This window comes from Apium graveolens, chromosome 1, assembly GCF_009905375.1.
Source record: "Apium graveolens cultivar Ventura chromosome 1, ASM990537v1, whole genome shotgun sequence".
Classification (NCBI taxonomy): Eukaryota; Viridiplantae; Streptophyta; class Magnoliopsida; order Apiales; family Apiaceae; genus Apium; species Apium graveolens.
Window position 1 is genome coordinate 199,228,810 of NC_133647.1, and position 8,972 is coordinate 199,237,781.

The following is an 8,972-nucleotide window of genomic DNA, read 5'->3' on the forward strand; positions in this document are numbered from 1 at the left end:
CTTCGAGCCATTGAATATAAAATGATATTTTACAAAAGATCCCTGGATGGTTGCTGCCTGTTTACAAGTATGTGACAACATTTTATATCATGCCAGTATCTTGGAATCTGTGGAGCTACTTTAAAAAATGGAAATATTGAGCATAGGATGTGAACAACAGCATTGAGGATAAATAAAGATGAGTTTTCTGCAGAGGCAAGAGTTGAAATGAGTAGGTGACATTATTTTAGAAAAGAAAAGAAATTGCTCATTTGTTCTTTTGAAGTTAGAATTTGGTACTTTGATAGTTAGAACCAAAGTATGTATCTGATTTAATCTATACTTGTTGATAAAACTTTAGAACCGGTTTAATAAGTTTTAAATTTAGTTGGATGCTTGTTGTATTGATTGTTGGATGCCTTGTTTGGCAGGAATAATGTAAAAGCAGAACAATTATGTCAATTTTTTTTTTATTTTTGAAGTGTTGCATTTGACTCTATATGGTGTTGCATAAGACTAAACATGATGTTATATATGAATAAAAATGGTGTTGCAAATGACTAAAATCATTGTTGAATTACATATTATGGGACCCACTTCTGACGTGGAAAAAGTGGAGCCCACTGCTGATGTGGCAAATGTGGGACCCCCTGCTGACTTGCCAAAGTAGAGACCACTACTGACGTGACAAAATGATGTGTCACTTGCTACGTAGGACACTGTGGTGATGTGGCTTCATTTTTATGCAACACTAAGTATTGCTTCCACCGCATGCATTTACTGTTGCAAAAGAAGCACAATGCAACGCTTTCTGGTGTTGTATAATACGTTGCCTTAGGGCTCTACGGCCACGCCCACATTGGCAACCCCTTCCTGGTGTTGCCTATTACCTTATGCAACACTATTTAGGTCATACGCAACTGCATAGTGGGGGTTGACTATGTGCATTTATGGCGTAGTGTAACTTCTTAATTCATTATTTTCTCTTTTATTTTATCGATGGCTCGAGCGCATCCGAAGTTCTATAATGTAATAATTTGAATTTTATTTTTCTATAATGTTTAATATCTGCTCCATGGATGGAACATGTTGTAGTTTTTCTTTCTCGATCATCAACTATTAATTTTGATATTGATTTCTAACTTGATGGATATTAATCTGATAAGGTTTGATGAGTGCCCTGGATACAATAATTACACTTTGAATTGCAATAATTGAAGAATTCTAGTTTTCATTGTTAATAATTAAAATTTTGGGCCAGTCCGTGAAGTCACTTGGTCATATATCTCGATCAACTGTTGTACCAACACCTTGAAGGTTACTGAAACTAATTATTTCATTCTCGATCTTTAATATGTTCCTTATAATTCTATCCATTTTTATTTGTGATTATTTTTTGTGTATCTTACAAACAACTATTTATCTTCATTGGAACCCGGTTCTTCGGAAAATATTATCAAATTTCAGGAGTTTTACATTAACATATATTTTGTTTTCGTACATGTCAAAATTTTCCAGTATTATTTCTTATATTTTATATGAGGAAAAATACAGTCACATTTTCTTATTGAAACATGTTATGAGCTCTAATTAGGCTTCATTGTATCAATTGGTTGCTTGATAATCAATTCTGATGTCAATATTTTAACAATGATCGGTCAGTTGCTTCTGCTTTAATTTCTCGGCAGTTGCTTCTGCTTTGATTTATCAGCATCAAAAGAACATGTTTGTTTTGAAAAAAATAATGGATTTCACAGTTGTAAAGATTGGTGGCAAGGCAACTGAAAATAACAACAGATGAGCAAGATCCTGATGTTCTTCGGTGAGGACTTCAACTATCAGGACAGGAATAAATATGGATTTTACAGTTATCAGGAACACCAACAGATGAGCAAGATCCTGATGTTCTTCGGTGAGGACTTCAGCTTTTTATGGCCATCCATTACCTGATTGCAGATATGAAAATGTATTGTTTAAATTGTAAGGAAAAATAGATGCTTAAAATTTTAATAAAAACAGGTGTTTAAAATTTTAGTTTCTCAAAAACCAGAGGAGAGGAGTGCCACTCGACTTTTTAATTTGATCCTTCAAATTTGCAAAAGATGAAAATACAAGTACTTGCAATTTATAATTTGATATTTGTATTTGAGAAAGGAAAAAGCTGCAACTTATCATGCGAGACTTGCGTCAAACCTTCTGGACTGTGTTTTTGCATTTCATAGACCAAAGGTAATTATATCAAACCACATTTCTCAATATATTTTATTAACATTGTTTCCGGTAGGCCTGGTATGTGAATTGAAAAAGTAGTTACTAGATAAGGCCTAAGTTGTCACAAGTTGTCGCTTAATTATATAACTATTTGTTTCTTGACACCAACATGTGATTTACTTTCATATGAAGAGTTCCACAAAATCATGTGGCAGATGCAACAACAGAAGCCTGTTGACTATGGTGACTTTCCTAACCAAAAACCTAACGTACAACTACAAGTTATTTTCATCAGTTTTTGATTAGATTATACAGGTTTTCTATACTATACTCTATGAAGCATTTACCCTTATAATCTCAATTGTTATATGGCCCGCACAAACTTACACATATAAGCAAATTAGCAATTATTGTCCAGATAAATTGGTATATAGCTTAATAGACAAGTAGATAATTGATACTAAGGCAAGTCCATACTCGATAGCTTCTGAGGTATGTAGCTTATGCCTATGGGAACCCATCTTTTCGGCGGTCTCTATACATCCTCTTTATACTGATGATGTATTGTTATATGTAGTTCTTACAACCTGAATTGGGAAATGATGTTGCCCTAACCTTGCTCCAGACTCCATTTGTTGATATCTGGAGTCTTGATTGTATGATTCCTGAAATGATCAATAGGAAACCTCCTTAGAGTGAATATGAAACGGTTAGTACCTACTATTACCAGCCTAGAATGTTCCTAAAATATCCATTCCTGAAAACTCGCAGCAGGTAGATGTTTTGTTTGAACATTCTTTATATTGTACTTTTTTCAATTTTTTTCTTTCTCTGTAGCATGAATTGTATTAAATTTGTGTTATTTGCGCTTAGAGGATTAAGCACATCCTAAAGTGGAACATCCAGTTTACAAATATGATAAATATCTACAGGGGCAGAGAGCACACAAAGGAAGGTGTCTAATAGGATATTTTTATATCCTCTCTTACTCATAACAAACTTTCAAAATAAATTACATTTAAAAAAGCATCTCCAAGTTGCAAGTTTTGAACGATGGTTCAAGTTGTAACCTTTAAATTATACTTTTTCTGTAACGAGATGAACCAAATAAAGATTAATCAGAAGATGCAAACTTCGTACACCAGGATGATCGAGTGGGAACTGTGCTACAAGGATTCATTGTGACTAAGTATATATGCCCTAATCCTATATATCTAGGCTCTAGCAAGACCCATTGCACATCCAGAGAAAAGTAAAGGCACATGCCCACATGATTGTAGGAACAGAATACTTAAACTAACACTCTAACTAACTTTATTGACCCTATTTACATGAAATAAAATTTAAAAATTTAATAAGTATGTTATGCTTGAAGAAACTATTTAGCCTAAGGTAGTGATTGATGACGCTCTGGCATCTGGTTTAGAAAAAATTAACTCACTCTCAATGTATTAACGTTTATTATACACTATTTACACATAACCTATATATAGGGTATGAACTCCTTAAGTTACGGTTAGTTTATACACTATATAGCAAAACTTAAAATATCCAAAATCTCACAGGAAGCAAAAAAAATATTAGTTTTAACGTCTCACTGGCATCTGACACCAGCATACTTGGACACCTATTTCTTGTTTCTATTGTGTAATAATAGGTTTTTAAATTCTTTCAAATCTAAAATATGTCCAATATTAACTTATGTTGTTATTCTGTGTGATTTATATGCAGACAGAGGTTTGCCAAATTTACCAAAATTAAGGTAAAAATCACACTAAGAGATGTCCAGAAAAGTGTTTATGTCATCGTTCCAGAGCTTGAAGAGATCGGTGTTACGAGGCGAGGTATTTTTATAGATACCAACAAGAATTATAACACTTTTTACAAACAGTTTAATTTAAAGGTAATAGTTTTTTCATATTCTTTTTTCTTGGCCATATTAATCTGTATTTGTTACAATAGATGTCCATCGAGGCGGCTCTCCCAAAGCACGGGTGGTGGCTTACAAGGTCTGATGGCTCTATAAGGGCGAAGATAAGTGGTTTGATGCGGATATATTGGTTGCATTTGAGGCGGCTATTTTTGATGCGGTGGATGTGGTCTGCATCAGTTGGAGGTGATAACTTTGATCCGTTTTTCCAAGATGGAAGTGACATTGGCTCTTTTTCATGATTTCAATTGTATTGAATATATATTTTTTAATTTTTATGAAAAAATTACTTATTTATTTGTGCAGACACAATGACATTAGTAAATCAAAAAAATATTAGATGTCATAATGTATTGGACTCTGATACATTATCCTAGAGAGCAAAAGTATATAAGTATCTTGAATAGTAGTATTCATTTGATTGCCTGCAGCTTCTTGTATCATTGGCCAATTTTTTGTTTTAATCAATGTCATAGTGTATATGGTCAATAGTAGATTATAAAAATGTCATGCAGTACTATTATGAAATACGTACTGGTGGTAACTATTCATTTCGTAAATGAGTTAATTAATCAAGGCTCAAATCGTTATATTTTATAGATATATCAAAATAAATATTGAGTAAGACACAGTGTAAATAAATAACTTTTACCTCAACACTTAATGTTATCAAGAGTTTCACAAATGTGTCTCTAGCTCAAATGGTTGATATGCTAAATTTACAAATTGTTGACTTGGTTTCGATTCCCATCCAACACAACAATTTTTAACATTTAATAAAATATAGAGGGTAAAATAGTAATTACGAATAAAATATTTCCCCAGAAACTTGAATGAGTTAATTAGTCGAGCCTCGTTATATTTTATCCCTCCGCTCACTATTCTCCTACCCATAAGGTGCCCCTTTGTTTTGGGATGGGTCCTACATCCTCCCCCCATTTTAATGCCCAAGAACAATACTCGTGTTAATGTGAATATTATAATAATTATTATATTATCAATAAAAATAATTTTTATCTTAATTGTTTTTGTAATATGACAGATAATTTTAAGATGATACAAAACAATTTAAAATTAATATATTTCAACCATGTAGTTTTATTTATCCACTTCTTTTCATTTTATCGGTCACTTTGTGTACGAACAGAATGTAGTCATATTTATAATCAGTTCTATAATTAAAATCAAGTATAACAATATTTTTTAAAAATCAAGTCTAAAATTATATTGGAAAAATGTGTTTTATAATTGATGACATATTATAAAAATAGTATTTTTTTTTTTGGCATTGCATGAGACATGTTTTTTCAGCAAGTACAAATTATCACCATTCACAAAGCACAACTTTCTTGAGCGCGGGAGTATGGACGATAAGATTAAAAATCAATCATAAGAAAAAAAGCATGTTAGTCAAACTGTTAAAGTACTAGACTCCTAGTTAACCAATCAATGTATTGAACTTTGCAGAAAGAGAAAAAAGTGAAGAATTCATGGTATAACAACAAGACATTCAACATTCAAAAGATTAAAACTTTCAAACTATTTTACTTTTATAACAGGCACCCCGCGCAATTCCATTACATGGTACAGAACATTCCCTATTATCCAGAAGCTAGGCTTTGCTAATGAAAGATTAATGACATTTTATCGAACTAACTTAAATTAATTAACAAGTGACACCCGATAAATTTAACAATACACAGAAACTTGAACACATTCAACACCTCTTGATATAACAGTACTCTGGGTTTGGATGTAGAGAGTTCGAACTTTGTCCGGTGTCTGTTTAACTAACTCACACGTATTGATCTAAATTTGAAAACTCTTTCTTACCATGAGAATAGGAGTATCAGCTAAGATAAATCGTTGCACATTGTTTTAATTGATGTAGCTAGGTTGATATAAATGTGTAGTTACGTGACCAAATAAATGGGCATGGTAGGGCTGGCTGCAGTGGTCCTGTGTTGCAACTCATTGCTAACATCCCTAAGACTGATGTATGGTAAGTTCTCCATTTCACAGCTCATGGCCGGTGAAAGTGAACCAGAGACTGGCCGGCTAGTTGTTCGATAAGGGGTAGAGGACCCACTTCTGCTCTCAGTTATGTAAACCGGTTGCTGATAGGAGCCGATAGGGTGGACGTGGACCCCGCCTTGTTGACGATGATCTTGTGAGTTTCTTCGAGTCCATTTTCGTTTAAGAAAGTTGAGAGCATTTTTCCACCAGCGTTTCCTGATGAGGTTCTTGTGATTGTGCTTGTTTTTCTTGATGGTTTTGGAGTGGTCGAGCTCATGGGAAATGGTGGGCTTTTGAAGCTTGAAATGTAGTCCGTCTATGGTTTTTCCTACCCCTTTATTTTCTCTCTTGTGCTTTCTTGCTGCTTCTAGTACCTATTTAGGTTTATCATCAACAAAACAGCGCAATGTTAGTCTTCATTTCACAAACCAACTATGACAAAAATTTGGTCGTATCACGAGGCTCGTAGAAAACAGCACAGATGATAAGTATGTTTAATTTGGACATAAAAAAAACTATCTATATTACTCGCAAAATAAGAAAAATGGTCATTTTAACCAAATTTTATATCTATATTCGTCACAAGAGAATAATGCTCTTTAGTCTCTAGGTACAGTGGTATCTGTTTCGCTAATTTTATGGAACGTAGAGAGTTTGAATTTTGTCAAAAATAAGGTGGGTGCATAAGTGTGTTTAACTACGAAAAAAACTTCTCACGGACTCGGAAGTGAGTAAAACATGCGCAAGTATAAAACCTTTTATATCCCTGGTATACATATATACCAGTACTCTTACACATATGTCGACCAGTCTGATAGTTACAGAAAGAAATAACCTGAAAATAGTCGAAATGTGGGTGGAAGCCGTAATCACTGAAATGTTGGGTATCCGTCACCGGGAACACTGGATTGTTTGACATGCTAAGATATAGATTTAAGTACTACTAGAGTACTAGTATATGCAGAACTTTATGTTTTGAGGTATACAAAAGAGGACTCAAACTTGACTGGGGGGTTCAATCAAGATATGTACTCCAACTGGGCAAGTGCACCAACACAAATAAAGGAGGCGTATAAATAGAGGCCTTAAAGTGTATTAGTATTATTTGCAAGAGAACAAGAATGATTCTTGGGCACATGATTTCCAACTCTTTCATCTACCGTATTTAATTTCCCCACTCTCTCGTCTTAATATTTAAAAGCAACTGGTCCTAGAACAAAGTCCCCGTGACAGTTTTTACTGACGTCCGTGTAAATTGATGGAGATATAAAAAAATGTCACGAGAGAAATGCAACGGAACACAAGGTTTACGAGAATTATCACGGGAGAATTAAGGAATTACCATATGTTTGATCTATCTTTATTTTTGAGTATTTTTGTCACGGATAATTGCATTGCATGACATTCAGTATATGCCCCTATGGTCTTTTTTGGAGACAATGTATACATGATTTTGATGATAACTAGCTGTATTATTACCCTCGGACGGATTCAGTAATTTTTGTTTAGCTGACGTTTTTATATTTTTGAATTTTGAGTGGCTGATTTCATATATTTTTTTAAAAAAAATAATAGTAAAAAAACGTACTATCTCCACCCCATTTTAATAGTCCACTTTATAAATTTTACGCATATTAAAAAATAAAAAATGCAATGTTCATTTTCTCATTTATACACAATAATACAACTTAGTTTTTACACATTACACTAATTACACATACTCCTACCCAAAAAAATGTACAAGTGCATATATACACACACAAAAATTATAAAATAATGTGTATTTTAAATTTCTATACAAGGACATTTATGACTGGGTCTTTTAGTTAATATTGAAACTATAAAATTTGTGTGGATTAAAAAATATGACAAATATTTCGGGAAATTTTTATTTTAGAAAATGAACTATTAAAATGGGATAGAAAGGAGTAAAATTTAATCTATGAGGAATATGTGTCCTCCGTTACCGTTTACTAAATTCAATTCTCTTCTGATGTCTCTTACTAGATCATTCCCGACTCTCGTGCATGCAAGCACATACAAGATTCGAACCATTATTAACCTCGTCAAGTTAAAATAGAATGCAATATATTGGTCGAACTAAGGATCTATATATTATGAAAATTTGTTGTCGTCCCGATTACAAGATCATGTTTAAAAATTGATTACAAGATAATATTTCAAAATTTCTAGTTTAATTTCTAACGATCCTTGGCGGAACCAAAATTTCGCAATAATCAATACTAAAATAAAATATGATTAATATTTTAATAGTAGGCAGGACTTGATCATAAATTTCTAAAAGAAAGAGTTTGAAAAATATTCTAACAAAAAACTTTATAATTAATCAAGACTTCGGCCTAGGTTTGCCCTTATTCCTCATCAATCCGAGTGTGAGTCAGAAAGTGGGCTAGAATTCGTGTTCTTATAAGGAATACCAACAATGTTATAGAGACCCGATGTACCTTCACGGGAATTCAACTAGTTGAGGTGAATGGATATAGATGACGATAATATGATATTATAGATTTATAGTCTATAGATAATTGGACTTTTTGGAAAATCCAAATAAAGCCCATCGCTTTGTTTTGAACTTTTGATAGTCCACAATGAATATTTTGGACAAACAAATTTCATGGACAGAGCTAGAGATGCACAAAAAGCCTATCGGACAGGGCTTTATCCGGACTTTAAAAACCCAAAATTTTTTAAAACGGATCGGACTGGGTTTTTTTAAAAATCGGGTCGGACCGGGCTTCCCAAAAAATATAAGGCTCGTTTTAGGCTCGCGGGCCGGGCCGGATCGGGTTAAACCGGGTTTTATCCGAGCTTTTTA

General features: G+C 33.3%; 1 long non-coding RNA gene across 1 annotated transcript; it reads right to left on the reverse strand.

Moving 5' to 3' along the window:
* Nucleotides 1–5,629: 5,629 nt before the first annotated feature.
* On the reverse strand, nucleotides 5,630–7,288 carry LOC141677923 (uncharacterized). Its single transcript, XR_012557570.1, has 2 exons — nucleotides 6,972–7,288; nucleotides 5,630–6,510 (listed from the first exon to the last, which is right to left on the reverse strand). It is a non-coding gene; the product is annotated as an uncharacterized LOC141677923 (long non-coding RNA).
* Nucleotides 7,289–8,972: the final 1,684 nt, after the last annotated feature.